The sequence below is a fragment of the Phocoena phocoena genome, chromosome 17 (genome assembly GCF_963924675.1).
Source record: "Phocoena phocoena chromosome 17, mPhoPho1.1, whole genome shotgun sequence".
NCBI lineage: Eukaryota > Metazoa > Chordata > Mammalia > Artiodactyla > Phocoenidae > Phocoena > Phocoena phocoena.
In genome coordinates, this window is record NC_089235.1 from 2,068,862 (window position 1) to 2,084,758 (window position 15,897).

Here is a 15,897-nt window from a genome sequence, read left to right on the forward strand (position 1 = left end):
AGTTAGGTTAAGTATTAAGATTCAGTCTGGTGACGTGGTCCTAGCACAAGTGATTCCATCTTGGGCCTATTGTCTCTTTTTTAACAATTTTCCCCTTTTGCTCAGACTCTCAGCTTCTCTGAGAGATGTGATCAAAATGTAAGGCATGAGCGCCACTCTCAGCTACTGCTCTGAAGCTCTCGTGGTTTTATCTGATCCTCTGTGTGGTATCGACAGGGCATGCTGTTTGGTTTAATCCCTGGACATTCACGGCTTCGGGTTCACAATATCTAAGTTGGTCATTCTCGTTGTTCCTTTTCTGGAGTTCTTGTATTAGGGACATCATTTACTTGGTGGTTAGTGGCTGAGAACTTGGATTTAAAGCTCTTGGGAGAACACAATTCACCAGGGAAACTACTGTGATTGTTATAAGCAAGATAATCCCCAGTATTTGGAGTGCACTTTGGAGTCATGGTCAAGACCCAAACCAATTGAAGTCAAATAAGTCATAGAAAGACCCCACTGATGGAGTCACCTTTTTAAGCCAAGTTGCTTGATCTTGTGTACGTGAGGGTCAGCTTCTCCAGAAGTGTTAACCCAGGTGTAGCAGGAGGTATTGGCCACAGCACAGACACCTCCTGGCTCAAGCTAAAAGCTAATCAAGGGCTGTCCTCTTATCAAAAACAACTTTGGCCAGAGAGTCAAAGGATCTTTGTTGGGCAGCTGTTGTTTTAATAGTGGCTTCTGCAATACTTTCAAGAGTTAATGAGAGGTTCCTGATCGTAGCCTCATTTACGTTTACTCCTAACCAGGGCGGGACAGCCCTACCAAAGGAAGCAAACCCTGAATCATGGATGCTTCCTGGTAATTCCCATCCGAACCTGTGGCTCAGGACTGGAAAGGTGCCAGCCGTGGAGGCAAGTAAAGTCTTAAGGGTGAATAGACCACGCAACAGTGTTTCTCTTGCCTTGGGTGTTTTCTTTTCCTAGGCGGAGCTTAGATGCAAATTTCCCCAGGTTTGGGATTATTAACCAGAGAGAGGGGTTAACAGACCAGGGTGTCTCTAGCATTCTGACAAGTACAGAAACCTGTACTTGTCAAAAGTCCTTTCCTGGAATCTCCTTGAAGATGAAGTACTTTTGCATGTACACTTCTGAAAAAACATTAGAGTAAAACAATAACTGTAAATGACAAAGGATTCAAAACTGCTCATTAGTAAAAATCTGATGAGAGTTCATTGTAATGGAATTGGCAAGGGAATGTGGTTATTTTTTGTAACATACAACATTTTAAGATAATAAATAGAATTATGACTGATAACATTATACCAGGACATATCAGATTTCTAGGAATTTTATACAATTCAGGAACACTTGTAACATATACCCATACAAGTACAGCATAAAGAAAGCTCAGTATTACTTTTTTTTAAAAAATAAATTTATTTATTTATTTTTGGCTGTGTTGGGTCTTCGTTTCTGTGCGAGGGCTTTCTCTAGTTGCGGCAATTGGGAGCCACTCTTCATCGCGGTGCGCGGGCCTCTCACTGTCGCGGCCTCTCTTGTTGCAGAACACAAGCTCCAGACTCGCAGGCTCAGTAGTTGTGGCTCACAGGCCTAGTTGCTCCACGACATGTGGGATCTTCCCACACCGGGGCTCGAACCCGTGTCCCCTGCATTGGCAGGCAGATTCTCAACCACTGCGCCACCAGGGAAGCCCCTCAGTATTACTTTTTATTTGGCAGTATTTCCCATATAGCCTGTCAGATAAGCCTAATGTCCCCCCTTTCATGAGGAGAGAGAACAAATCTTTTGAGATGTTTCAGGGGCCCTCTGGAACATCCCAAAGTTATGTCCATGTCAAAAAGACATTATTTAGAATCTTAATTTTGGGAAGTTTGTCAAAAATATCAAATGGTTTGGACACTTGACTAAATAGAATCACAGATAAGTATGAAACAATATTTAATGATACATTTAATTAAGTGACAAAAGATTTCAGAGGCATATATAGAAGGTTACATTGTTCTGAGCAAAACAACTCTTTTAATATTGAGAAGACTTGGTTTACTTAAGTAATCAAAGACCAGATGATAAAGATAACATGAAACACAGGAAATCAGTTTGATAAAATACAAAAGTTTTGCTTTCTAAGTGGATTACTTAAATGGTAAAGAAAAAACTTTCAGAATATCTTATCAAGAACAGATCAATTGTCCAAGGAAAATTTGTCATTTTAGCATATAAAAGAAAGCTGTTTTAGTGTTACATAAGTACACTATTGGTATTAAAGCTTAATTTAAAAACATTTATAAAGATAACAATTCAATTTTTAGCTAACTTGACCATAAAAAGTACTCTCCCTCCCTCTTGTCTCTCTCTCTCTGTTTTCAAATTTCTATGTCCATTGTTTGTCCTTTTTCTCTTTTGCATTTTGAAACAGCCAGCTTTATTTTAGGAGAAATTTATTTTCTTTTTCCGTAACAAAAATGAATCTCCATATCCATACCTTCTTTTACCCCAAAACACATCTATTTTCCTTGCATCCAGAGTTGTTTCTCTTATAATTTCTAGTAGTTTTAACTCCATATATTAGAAATTTTAACCCTAAAAAGCTTTACTTTTTAGTGAAAACAAATAAGTAAACAACTGTGAACTATCTTTTACATTAGCATTCTGTGGCTTGTAAATATTTTTATCTGTAAATCTGTAACTATTTTTTATAATTTCTAGAAATGCGTGTTTTCTCATAGTAAATTTCTCAGCATGGCACGGGACTTGTTTATTAATAAACCCAAATATCTTTAGTTTTTCTGTAAAAGGAAGTGGAAGTGGATAAACCTGTCTTCAATAATTAGTGTTTCAGTATTTTAGCTTGTTTGGAAATGATCTGGTTATTCAAAGAATTTAACTTAACTCATCATTTAACTTAGCAAAACTTAAAGGTTTCAGGTTATCAAAAACACTTAGGGAAATTAAAAAGTTTTCCTAAAAAGTTTTTATCCTACGTACATCTATTTATTTAAATTATTCTTACAAGGACTACCCAGAAACACTTCATTAGACATTGGACAATGTCAGTCATTATTCTGAGTTATTTTTCTGGCTGACAATTTTTGTAATAGAGATAACATGAATTAATTTGGTTAGTAAATTCAGGTAGGATAAAAGTTTTATTTAACGCTGATAACTCTAAAGACGTGCCTATTTCAATTAAACCAACAACCTTAAACTAGCTTTTATATTTTCCCATATCACATGAATCTGAAATTCATTTGGGTTAGTTTCTGTTATATTTCTGAGAATTTCATTTATATAAGAACTTTGTTTTATTTAAGCCAATTAAAAAGAGCCTTTTTACTAATTATTTTTTGTGGTACCATCAGTGGTAGGAAAATATCACACAAGATACATACACATATACCCACATAAACATATAGACAGACATAAACTGAGACCTCATAGATTCTGTTTTACTAGTTACAAAAGAAGTTGGATCTAAGTTGCTTTTCTGGAAGATGGAATAAGTAAAGGCTACCTGCACAGATGTCTAAAACTAAGTTTCAAATGACCTTTCCCTCTTTTGATTTTTTTTCGGTTAAGCATTACCTCTCTGAAGTTTGTACTTTAACATTTACAGCTTAGAGGCACAGAGAAAGAATGCAAGTTACAAGCCTTTTAAGATAAATAGGGGAAGTTTGGGAATTGGTAAGAAGGAATAGGTAAATTTTGAATTGCCTCTTTAGTGGCAGTTTTAGATTTGCAAAGATTTGTAAGATGAGGACAGTTGCCTTTAATTCCTCAAGGAATTTGATTGCAACTTAAATGACATCATAGGTTGATCGACCCCATAAATCCTTTACAAGGCTTTAGGTTTTCTTTTTAAATTTTAATTTCTGCTTTTCATAGTTGTTTCAGGAAATAATGCAGCAGTCTCCCAGAAAGCCCTCAGAGTCCTGTCAGCTTTGGGAGGGGCCCAAATTGGGGTCCCCCTTTGAGGGTGGATACGGTGTTGTTTGTAAGGCCACTGACTTGGCAATGCTTATGGTCGAGTCTTCTCTTCAGAGGGAAAAGACAATTCAGACAGGTTAGTAGAGCAAGTACTGCATTCCAGCAAAGGAGGAGAGGGGTCACCAGGGTTAGGTCAGCCTCACAGTCTTTCTCTTTTTTTTTGAGGGGGAGGGTACCTCTCATGTCCTTAAAATTTTATTAGTGTTTTGCAATGAATTTTTTTAAAATGAAGCTACACGTATACCTCACTTTGCTGTACTTTGCTTTATTGTACTTCGCAGGTATTGTATTTTTTACAAATTGAAGTTTTATGGCAACCCTGTGTCGAGCAAGTCTGTTAGGACCTTTTTTTGAACAGCATTTGCTCACTTTGTGTCTCTGTGTCACATTTTGGTAGTACCTGCAATATTTCAAATGTTTGGGCTATTACTGTATTTTACGGTAGTCTGTGATCAGTGATTTTGGATGTGACTGTTGTCATTGTTTTGTGGCACCATGAGTTGTGCCCATGCAAGACGGTGAGTTTAATTGGTAAATGTTGTGTCTTCTGACTGCTCCACTGGCAAACTGTTCCCCCATCTCTCTCCCTCTCCTCCAGACTTCCTGTTCCTAACACACAACAATATTTGAATTAGGCCAAATAATAATCCTACAATGGTCTCTAAGTGTTTGGATTTTAAGTTTCCCATCTTTATTATCTATTTATTTGTTGTTTGGTTTATTTTATCTTTTTTAAGCTAAGCCTTCAGTTCTCTTGGAGCCAAACCAATACTTGAAAGGGATGTGCTGCTGGGCTGGAGATTGTGTGATGGTTTACTGTGTACTTCAGCACACAGAAATTTTCTTGAGGTTGGCGGGTGACCTAGCGTCAGTCTAACCTGTTCTGACCCATTATTCTAACAGATGAGTCTTGTCCTAACACAGGAGGGTTTGGTGGCAAGCGTCTCACAGCTCTTAAATTCTTGACTTGTACCCACCAATTTTTGTGGCTTTTTTTGGCTTCCAAGATCCCCATTAGCAATAGCCTTTATCTACACAAAACAAGACAAACAAGCTCATGTACCTTAACACGCCACCAGCAATTCCCAGCAGTGAACCATCAGAGCCCAGTAAGCGGGGACTGGGGAGGGGACCTGGAGATGGGGTCCCAGACAACTGGGAAATGCAGGCTGAACCCAGGGCCGGGGACTGGGGTTCTGGATGGAGCCCTCTGCCTCTGCTCAAGCTGACCTGCTGAGCCCTGGATGGGAAAGCAGATCAGATACCTAGTTCGGAACCGAGAGCTCTCAGAAACGGTGATGAAGACAGTGGGCTCAAAGGCTTCTCCGGAGCCACATCTGTGTTTCTCATCGTCCCCAAAGCCTTCAAAGGTCTCCTCTGGTCCTACCGCGGGCACCAGATCTGATAAATAATGAAAATCAACGGAGTAAATTTAAAGAGCTAATTGGCTTTATTCAAAATTTCACGAATTGGGCGGCACCCCATCTGGCAAATAGAAAGGCGGCGCTCCACTGAGCTGCAGAAGGGGAAAGGTTTTTAAAGGTGGAATGGGGGAAGAAAAAGGAACTTATTAACAAAGAATGCTCTGTTTCAGGGAAGTTCACCCTCCTGAGGGGAGTTTTAGGGGTCTGTGGGAGAGGATTGCTCTCTAGCACTGAGCAGCGAATTCCAGGTTGAGTGGTTAAACCATGCGATAGTCCTGCGAGAGACTGAAACCGCACTTAGGTTAAGCGTTAAGTGTCTGGTGACGTGGGCTTAGCACAAGGAACTCCATTTGGGCCTGTTGTCCCCTTTTCAATAGGTGATGCTAAATTGAATTTGACAGAACAAGTTTACCATAAAACAGGAAGTTTTAACGTTTATCATTGCGTAATAACATTGAAGACATCGTCTTAACAGTGTTGTCGTGTGTGATTTCAGAAGAAAACTACAGCAAGTGTCATACGGGCAGCTCCCTGGATTCCCTAGACATCAGCAGTGGCTTAGCAGGTAGATTTGATTTGTAGCTTATTAACAGACTTATCTCAGTGTTTTGCTGGGGTGAATAATGCTGAACTTGAGCTTCTACCACACTTCTCACTAACATCCCGTGGAGTCACGCTGGGTCCTTCAGGCTCCTGCTAGCGAAAGAAAATGGACGTTCTGCAGACTGTCAACTGTTCTTGTGTCACAGACCATTTACAGTATCCTGAATCACGGTTCTGGCTGTCAAGGCTGATTAAACTGTGCCCGCGGGGTTGCCCTTTCTTTCTTTTAGTTAATAAAAGAGTAGTGGTCAATTTCTTTCTTCCTTCCTTTCTTTCTTTCTCTCCCTTTCTTTCCTTCCCTTCCTTCCTTCCTTCTTTCTCCTTTTTTTTTGGAAAAGATTATATATTACATATATATATACACATATGTTACATATATCAGAATGATACAGAGCAATTGTCCATCAGGTAGAAATGTGAAAGCTTCAGTTACTGTAAGAGGAAGAAATCACCTTCCCTTGTGCTCAGAAATTGAATGTTCGGTCCCTGTCAGTCTCCTGAGTGGCCCGCCCCCTAAGTCAGAGGAAGCTGTGTCTGTCCCCGGGATGTTGTCTCTTTCAGTACTGCCCTGAAGGAACATCAGATTTAGCCAAGGCTGGTTTTAAATGTTGGCAGAATCTTTTTAAAAGGCCAATGAGACTGAAATCAATATGAGACGGCCGCGTATTTCATCACAGACACACCAGTTTCAAAGGTGTTGCCCGTAAACAATAAGAAAATCTTGGAGACTGAAGTCTAAATATGGCAGAACGACCAGATATATAGCGTCACTATAATCAGAGTTCTAATGAGCGTCGTTAGGATTTAGAATCAACAAAGTGAAGCAACTTCCTTTAGCTTTCCTTGTGGGAGAAAACACGCAGTTAGTAATCCCACGTGTGAAACCATAATTTCCTGAAGGCAGCGTTAAGAGAAGCTAATATCTGCCTTTTGCAATAAGAGTCAGTGTTCACGCCACATGTGGTGGGATGGGATGGGATGCAGAGAAGTCGGGGGTGAGGTTCCTTATCTGTGGAAAATTTGGTCAGGAGAGAGATTGCGGCTACAGTAGGCTGTGTGCTCACTGGGGTGGATTCTCACCAGGTCATCTAAGATGGATGGTATGTGTATCCTCAGATTTTTTTTCTCTTTTTTCCCGTCAAAGAGCCATTTAACACAGAAATCAGAATCTGTGAACACACACACGCACACGCACGCACACACACGCACAGTATACACATTATATATTTTTTTCAAATTTAAAAAAGAAATCTCGATGCCAACAAGTACCTATTAGAACATGCAATAACATTTGATCTATTCTGAGTAAATATATGTGATTTTTCCCCAATCGGTTTTAGAGGTAAAAGGGGTCATTAGTAAAGTAAAATCAGAACAGAAGGTATCGGCTTAATCCTGATCTTTTTACATTTGATTTTATATTTATGAATGAAGCAGTGAAGGGTATTGTATGTGTCTGCTTCTCCTTTTAACCTGTTCTTTTTTGGAGACAGCCATTCCAAAAATGCTGCTAGTAAGATTAGGAAAGGAGAGGGTATGGTTACTTCTAAAAATTAAAAAAAAAAAGTTATAGGTAGGTCACTGTGGTCTAGCTCACTGTGATTTTATAAAAGAAGGATGAACAGAGGATGATCTTGAACCAGGGCGCTTTCTCTGTTGTTGTCAGAGAAGTTGCTAACTTCACAAGACAGTGCCGGAACCCTTCTCTCCTGTTCCTCGTGTGCTGTTTGTTTTTTGCAACAGTCAGCAGTCACCACTGGGGCCACTGATGTTCCTAAATTTCCCAGGGCTTAAGCTGCAGTAGATGAGGAGGTCCTGGAAGGAAGACTAGTTCCAGTAAAGATGTTGTCTCCAGACCCCTGGTGTTGGCCACGCGGGGATGGTCCCTCAGTGGCAGCAGTTGTGATAGGTCACCGGCAACAGCAGTGGTGCCCCGGCAACAACGAGGTCATGATGCTGGCAGCTCCTGGGATGGTGACACACAGACCAGATGCAGGAGACAGTCTGGTGTTATTAGTTGAAGAATCTCCCAGATGAAAAAGAAAATGAGTGATGATATTTACCCCAAGAACAATAATGGTAAAGAAATGGGAGAAGTACGCTTTATAAACTGAGCTAATTTTTCTCACGAGATCGTCGTTAGGTCTACGATGTATATAAAGGATGTTAAGGACATTATGCTTAACGTGATGTGTAAAATGCAGACTTTTAAAGGCGTTTATCTATCCTGCACCGTAAGTTTTATTTTACCCTCAAAACAACTTTAACAAAAGATTTGCTTCTTACGTATAAAGCAAATTTATTGACAAGTCTTAAATCTTTCATGTGTAGAACAAAATATCATTTCTTTATTATATTACTTTTGAAGTTTATTGCCACTGAGTCTTTGTAAGAAACATCCAATTGTATGCCTGAATATATTATAATGCTTACATGCACAATTACTGAAATAAAAGTAGGTAAGAATAATAACAAGCTTACATGCACAATTACTGAAATAAAAGTAGGTAAGAATAATAACAAGCTTACATGCACAATTACTGAAATAAAAGTAGGTAAGGATAATAACAAACACTTTTTCTGAAATAGTGAATGAAATGCTTGAATGGACAGAATAACAAGTCATCACCAGAATACATACTGAATTAGTCTTCTAATTTATAAATCCCATTATGGTTGTCATACGTTGGACATACACATAATAGATTTTGCTGCCTTAGCAACCATGGCTTCTCAATCCAGATTGCTAATTTATTTGGTTTGAAATGTAGTTTATCTGCCAACTTGAATCAGCCTACAGTCACCGGTCTGGGTGTGTCCCTTATTAATAGTATATTTTAAAATCCCTATTATTTTATGTTTAGCATTTTCAGACAACTCATGCAATAAAATCATTTTTCCTTTATTAATCTCAACACTTACAATTTACATGCACAGAGGTGGTCTTCTGGATTGTTGCTCACTATTTGGTAATCTCTCTACTACCGAGTTATCCAAGAAAGGAATGCATTCTCGTAGGAAAGGTGATGTGCGTTGTCACAGGTGCACCAGGTGAGGGTTAAGGACTGACGTACATGAGAGCAGCCCCGCCTGCCAAGTGAGTGTGCTTCCACATCAACAGACAGAGCACGGGTGTTGGCATTAGACCAGCTCTAGGCCAGATTGCTCCACTTACATATTCATAGAAATGAATTTTTATAACATATAATTTGAACTCACAGAGCAAGAAGGATATGGTCACCCATGTGCCCGTCACCAGTTTAAGAAGGAAAATGTTACCCTTCACTCTGAAGCCGCCCCTGCCCTCACTGATGCCCTTTCTTCTTTCCATAAAAAAAAAAAAAACAACAAAAAACTGTTTGGCATTTTGTGTTTCTAATCTTCTTAATTTTAAGTTTGTTTACTACATATAAATAATATAAATCTTTCCCTAAGCTCACTCTATCTATCATGTATCTATCTATCTCACATTGTGTGTGTGTTTGTGTATATGTATATGTATAGAATATTGTCTATCTATTTATCTACCTGCCCATGTTCAATATATGTATGTAGATAATTGGTAGATAGATATTTAAAATGTTTTGTTTGGTGGCTTTTCTTTATCTTGTAAGAAGATGGACATTTTGCTTTACTTTACTATACATTTTTCCCCCAACTGTCAGGTTGAGGTGGAGTTTTGGAAAGTCTACCATCTATTACTTACGTTTTCTTTGTAGGGAGCCTGACCCTTCTTTCAAGAGCATTGGATATTTAGGAATCCCCACCTGTGGTGACCTGCAGTTTCACTGTGATGCAACTATGAAGATTTATTTTTATGTACTTTGCACGGGAGTCAGGAATTCTTGAATACGAGGATTTATGCATTTCTGCAATTCGGAACACTCATAATGATTTAAAAAGCTTTTGCTTATCGCCCGCTCTCTGTTCTTGCCTGTGGTCCTGACCTGTAGGTGGGCGTTACGTCAGCCCCCGAGTCCTCACTCTCTTCTGTTGCTCCACACTCTGCGGCAGATGGTCTGGCCTTGGAGGCCAAACGGCAACTCCCTCTGCTCTCCTTTCAGTTCAGGAACTCTCTCTCTGGTTAGATTTAGTCTGTTGCTTAAACTATGTATTGAAATTCTGATTCTGGAAACTTTTTTTCTTCTAGAAGTTCTAGTCTGTCCCATTTTATATTTGATGCATAATATATGATATCACTATCGTACGTTTGATATCTCCTCCTGTTCTAGTCATCATTCTAAAAATCCTACTTACGTGGTGCGTCTGGAATTCTAGGATCTGCAGTCTCTACAGAGCCTAACCCGCCACTTGTTCCTTGTTTGCCTGTTTGCTGTTCTGCCGACTCACTCGTTGTGCTCTGCGAATTTTCACCCTGAGTTCATGTCCTTTGGTGCTCTGTGGGAATTTCTTGGGTTTGGCTCTACAGTGTGTTACAAAGACAGAATTTTCATTTTCATTTGCTTTTTCAAGGTGCCTGAGGCTCCTGGCGACCCAGGTATTCTTTAAGCTAAATTCTCCACTGGGGATTCGAGACCACACAGGTAGACTGGATATCATCTCAAACGCACATGTAGGCCAATTCATGTTGACAAGTTCTCAGGAGAATTAGCTTTTAAATCTTTCATCCAGAGCCAGATTCAAAATGGGCAAGTAGTGGAAGAAATGTTCATTCTTACACACACCACGAGCCACTTTTCTCCCTCCCTGGTCCTTCCAGTCCTGGGCCCGCAGTGGATGCGATCAGGGTCAGAGTTTGGGTGGAACCTTCTTACCTATCAGGAGACAATTAGTCTTCCTTTCTGACAACCATGAAATTTTTGTCTTCTTATTGCCCTGGTTACACTTTGACATTATTTTTTGTTTGTGTGCCTTATTTTATTCATCATTTTGTTGTGTGTTATCCTAGAGAAAGAATAGTATATCTGACTCAAAAGAGTGTCAGAACCAAGGTTACTTGTGTGTGTGTGTGTGTGTGTGTGTGTGTGTGTGTGTGTTACGGTGAAAAATCTATTGGCTCTAAAATCTGACAGATCTGACTTGTCATCTCAGCCTGGCCATTTGCTAGCTTTGTGACCCTGTGTGAGTTAACCTCCTTCTCTGAATCTCGGTTCCTGTGAGTGAGAAGGAGAGAACATCTAATTTACAGAATAGGCTGTGACAGCATTGAATGTGACCACATTACCGTAGAAGATTGTAGAAGTGAAAAATAAAGCCTGGGTCCCTTCTTCCCACTTTCTGCTTTCTAACCACTTCTAACTTGTATTCCTCTCAGTTCTATAACCTAACGTGGGGTCGTAGTTGTTTCCTAAAATAACTGACGGACCCCTGCTCTGGATACTTGTCCCTTTCTCTAGTTCACTTTGCCTCCAATGATTATCCTGGATGAGCAATTTAAACTGGATAAGTAATCTTTCTGTATAATATTAGGAAACAAAACTTCTTACCTCAAAAGAATCATTCTGTGAGTCAGTCCTTTTTAGATGCAAAGCAGTTTCATTATTATTGCTTCAAACAAAAGTGCTTTTTTTTTTGGCGGTACACGGGCCTCTCACTGTTGCGGCCTCTCCCATTGCGGAGCACAGGCTCCGGACGTGCAGGCTCAGCGGCCATGGCTCACGGGCCCAGCCGCTCCGCGGCACGTGGGATCTTCCCCGACCGGGGCACGAACCCGTGTCCCTTGCATCGGCAGGCGGACTCTCAACCACTGCACCACCAGCAAAGCCCCTCCAAAGTGCTCTTGATACGGTATTAGTGAAAAGGAGCCTAAGGATATTCTAAAGTTTATAGGTTTATGAAGGTTATATTGCTTCATATAAATTATTTTAATTAAATTTGTAATACTTCAATGAAATTAAACGTAGATTGATAGACTAAAATTTGCATTGTTCTGGAAATGAAGACTCATATGAACTAGGTGAAATGAAATAGATAATAATGTGAAAATAAGGCCTATATTATTTATGTAAATACTATCCTACATGTTTAACATAATAGATTAAATAGTGAAAGTTTTGGTCAAAACTTTCATTTTTGTCATTGGTATATTTATTATTTTTCTCCCTTGGAACTGACTTCATCAGTTGTTTTGTACCACAGATAGAGAAATCTGCTGTTTAAAAATATATTGTTTCCTCCACCCTGCCCTGGAGAAGTACCGGAGGAGGCCTCGTGGAAAGTCAGGATTTACTGTAGCACGTTGATGATGAGACCGCGGTGGAGGCCTCTGAGGGAACAGTGACCAGGCAGCCCTGCACTTCCCACCCAGGCTCTTGTCAGAGGAGGCCTGGAGCAGCTGGAACTTTCCCACCTATGACCAGGAGTAACAAGGAAATTCTCACCTCGAATAAGAAAAGACGATCAACAGATGCCCACCTTGCAATGTCACAGATGTTACAATTATCTAACAAGGATTGGGAAGTAGCTGTCATAAAATGGTTTCAGGTCTGTTACAAACAGGATTGAAACAAATGAGAAAAGAGAAAGTCTCAGCAAAAAGCAACTGGAAATTGTAGAACTGAAAATTCAACTGAAATAAAAACTCAGTGGATGGGCTCAAGAGCAGCATGGAGAGGACAGAGGAAAGAACCAATGAACTTGAAGACAGAACAATAAAAATTACCCTTTCTGAACTAAAGAGAAAAACTGGTCTGAAAAAGATCAGGGACCCATGAGACTATAATGAAAGATCCAGCGTTTATATCATCAGAGTCCCAGGAAAAGAGAAGGAGGTCAGAGCTCAAGCAGTGCTTGAAGAAATAATGCCTGAAAACTCCCCAAAGTTTGCAGATGACATAAACCTAAAGAAGGGGGGCAGATCTCAAAAGGATAAACCCAAGAAACCTGTGTTAAGACACATCATAGTCAAATCCTGAAAACTAAAGACAAAGAGAAAACTTAAAAGCAGCAAGACACAATAATACTTTAGGAATAGGGGAAAAACCATTCAAATGATAGTAGAGTTTTCCCCAGAAACAATGGGAACTGGAAGGAAGTGGCATGGGATTTTTTCAACTGCTGAAGAGAAAGAACTATCAACCCAGATTTCTATATATGCCAAAAATATCTTTCAAGAATCAGTCGGAAACTTATGACTCATTAATAAAATGGGCAATAAAAAATGAGCAAAGGATTTGAATAGATGTTTTTATTACAAAGAAGATGCATAATTGGCCAATAAGGAAATGAAGAAATGCTCAACATCATTAGCCATCAAGGAAATGTATATCAAGACCACAATGAGGTACACTTTATAGCCACTAGGATGTTTATAATCAAAAAGACAGATAAGAACAAGTGGTCCTGAAGATGTGGAGAAGCTGGGGTCCTCGGACAATGCTGGTGAGAAGGTAGAATGTCCAGCTTCACTGGAACAGCCTGGCAGTCCCAGTTTTCACTCTTTGATATACACTCGGGAAAAACGATCACGCATGTCCACGCAAAAACTTGTCCACAGATGTTCATAGCAGCCAAATCCTATAAACACCCTAAATGTGGAGGGAGGGATAAACTGTGGTATACCCATACAGTGGAATGTTATCTGACAATTTAAGAAATGAAGTATTGATACATGCTACAACATGGGTGAACCTTAAAAACATCGTCGTTAGAAGACAGACACAAAGGACTACGTACTGTATAATTTCATTTATGTGAAATGTCCATAATAGGCAAATACATAGAGATAGAACATAGATTAAATGCCTAAGGTTAGAATGGGGGGGGAGTCAGGAGTGAGGGGTTCTAGGTACATTTTGGAATATTGAATACAAATGTTCTAAAGTTGATTGTGATGATGGATGCATAACTGTGAAACTACTAAAAGCATCTAAATCGTACACTTTAAGTAGCTGGTGTTAAGGTACGTGAATTATAGCCCCGAAGAGCCATCTTTAAAAAGACAGACAATAACCTTTGTAGATTCACTTATCTATGAGTATTTCTATATGTAACCACCTCTGTCTGTATTAAGCTAAACATGGGTTCATACTGATACCTCCCCGCTGTCTTCCTTGCCCATGGACTGTTCTAGCTGTCCCCCTGCTTGTGTCTGTAAATTCCCACCCCACAGTGAGAAGCTGTCCCCTGCCAGGTGCTTGTTTAATTTCAGTGTGCGTGCATAGCAGTGTCAGGATTGTAACTACACCCTCGTGTGGGACAGCTTCATCAAGGAGGGTCTCAGCCCGTAGCCTGTGTCTCTCAGACGCCACTCGTTTCCAAAGTCGCTCAGGCAGCGCGTTTGCCCACCCGTCTCGGTACGGGGCTGACGCACACCCGTAATGCAGTTAGATTACTTGTCACACTTCGCTTTGGGCCCCCTAGCTTCCTAACGCGCATATGTGAAGGTGGACTGCTTTTTCTCCCAAGTTCTATGGGGTTTGACAAATGCACAGTGTCACGTGTCCATTATTACTGTATCATACAGAATGGTCTCCTTGCCCTATAAATCCCTGTGCTTCATCCATTCAACCTCTTCCCTCTGCCCGAACTCCTGGCAGCCACTAGTCATTTCACTGTCCTTTAGTTTTGCCTTTTCAGAACGTCTTACAGATGGGATCAGAGTATATATCCTTTTCAGACTGGCTTCTTTTGCTTAGTGATACCCACTTGAGTTTTCTCCATGTCTTTGTGGAGCTGGATAGATCATTTCTATTTATTTGTTCGTTTGTTTATTTATTGTTCATTCTATGAATAAACAGCATCTTGGTCACTTCAGTTTTGGGCAGTTATGAATAAAGCTGCTATAAACATTTGCATGCAGCTTTTGCGTAAACATAAATTTTTAAATTAGTTGAGTAATTACCTAGGAGTGCAATTCCTGCACTGTGTTAGCTTTGTAAGAGACCCCCAAACTCTCTTTTTGAATTCCCACCAGTAAGGAATGAGAATTCTTAGTGATGAGAATCCTCCCCAGCATCTGATATTGTCAACGTTTTGGGTTTTAGCCATTTTAAAAGGTGTGTAATATTATCTCATTTTTTAACCTGCAATCCACTAATAAATTTTGTTGAGTACCTTTTCGAGAGCTTTCTTGCTATCTGTATATTCTTTGATGAGGTGTTTGCTCAAATATTTTGGCATTTTTAAAATTAGGTTGGTTGTTTTCTTGCTGAGTGTTGGGTTCTTTGCATATTTTGGAAACAAGTCCCTGTCAGATAGATATTTTGCAAATATTTTCTTCCAATCTGTGACTTTTTTTTCATCCTCCCAACAGTATCTTCTACAAAGCAGAAGCTTTCAATTTTAATATTTCCTAACATCAAATTTTTTCTTTTATGGACCATGCTTTTGGTGTTCCTTTTAAAAGCTCATTGCCAAACCCAAAGTCAAACAGGTTTTCTCCTAGAATCTTTATATAAGACTGTGATTATGTTTAGGTCTGTGATTCAGTCTGTGTTAACTTTTGTGAAAGGATAACATTCATATTTGGATTCCTTTCTTTCTTTTTTTTGGGGGGTGGGTTATTGAAAGACTATCCTTTTCTCCATTGAATTGCCTTTGTTCCTTTGTCAAGATCAGATTGACTCTGTCTTTTTTCTTGGCTCTATTTTTGGGCTTGCTGTTCTGTGCCAGGGATCTATATGTTTAGTCTTCAAAAAAATTGCACTGTCTTGATTCCTGTAGCTTTATAGCAAGTCCTGAATCAGGGACCCCACGTCCTCGGGTTTGGTCCTTCTGCTTCAGCTTCATGTTGGCCGTCATGGGTTCTCTCCATAGAAGTCTGAGACGCAGCCTCTTGATACCCACAGAGAGCTTGCTGGGATTTTTATTGGGATTGTACTGATTCCATAGATCAAGTTAGGAGGAATCGATATCTTGAAAATATTGAGTCTTCTAATCCATGAATATAAAATCTCTCTCCTTGTTTATCTTGATCATCT

General features: G+C 39.7%; 1 protein-coding gene across 2 annotated transcripts in view; it reads left to right on the forward strand.

Annotated features, from left to right (window-relative positions):
- SNTG1 (syntrophin gamma 1) overlaps window positions 1–15,897 on the forward strand; it is a 188,496-nt gene that overhangs the window by 8,719 nt on the left and 163,880 nt on the right. The window lies entirely within an intron of this gene.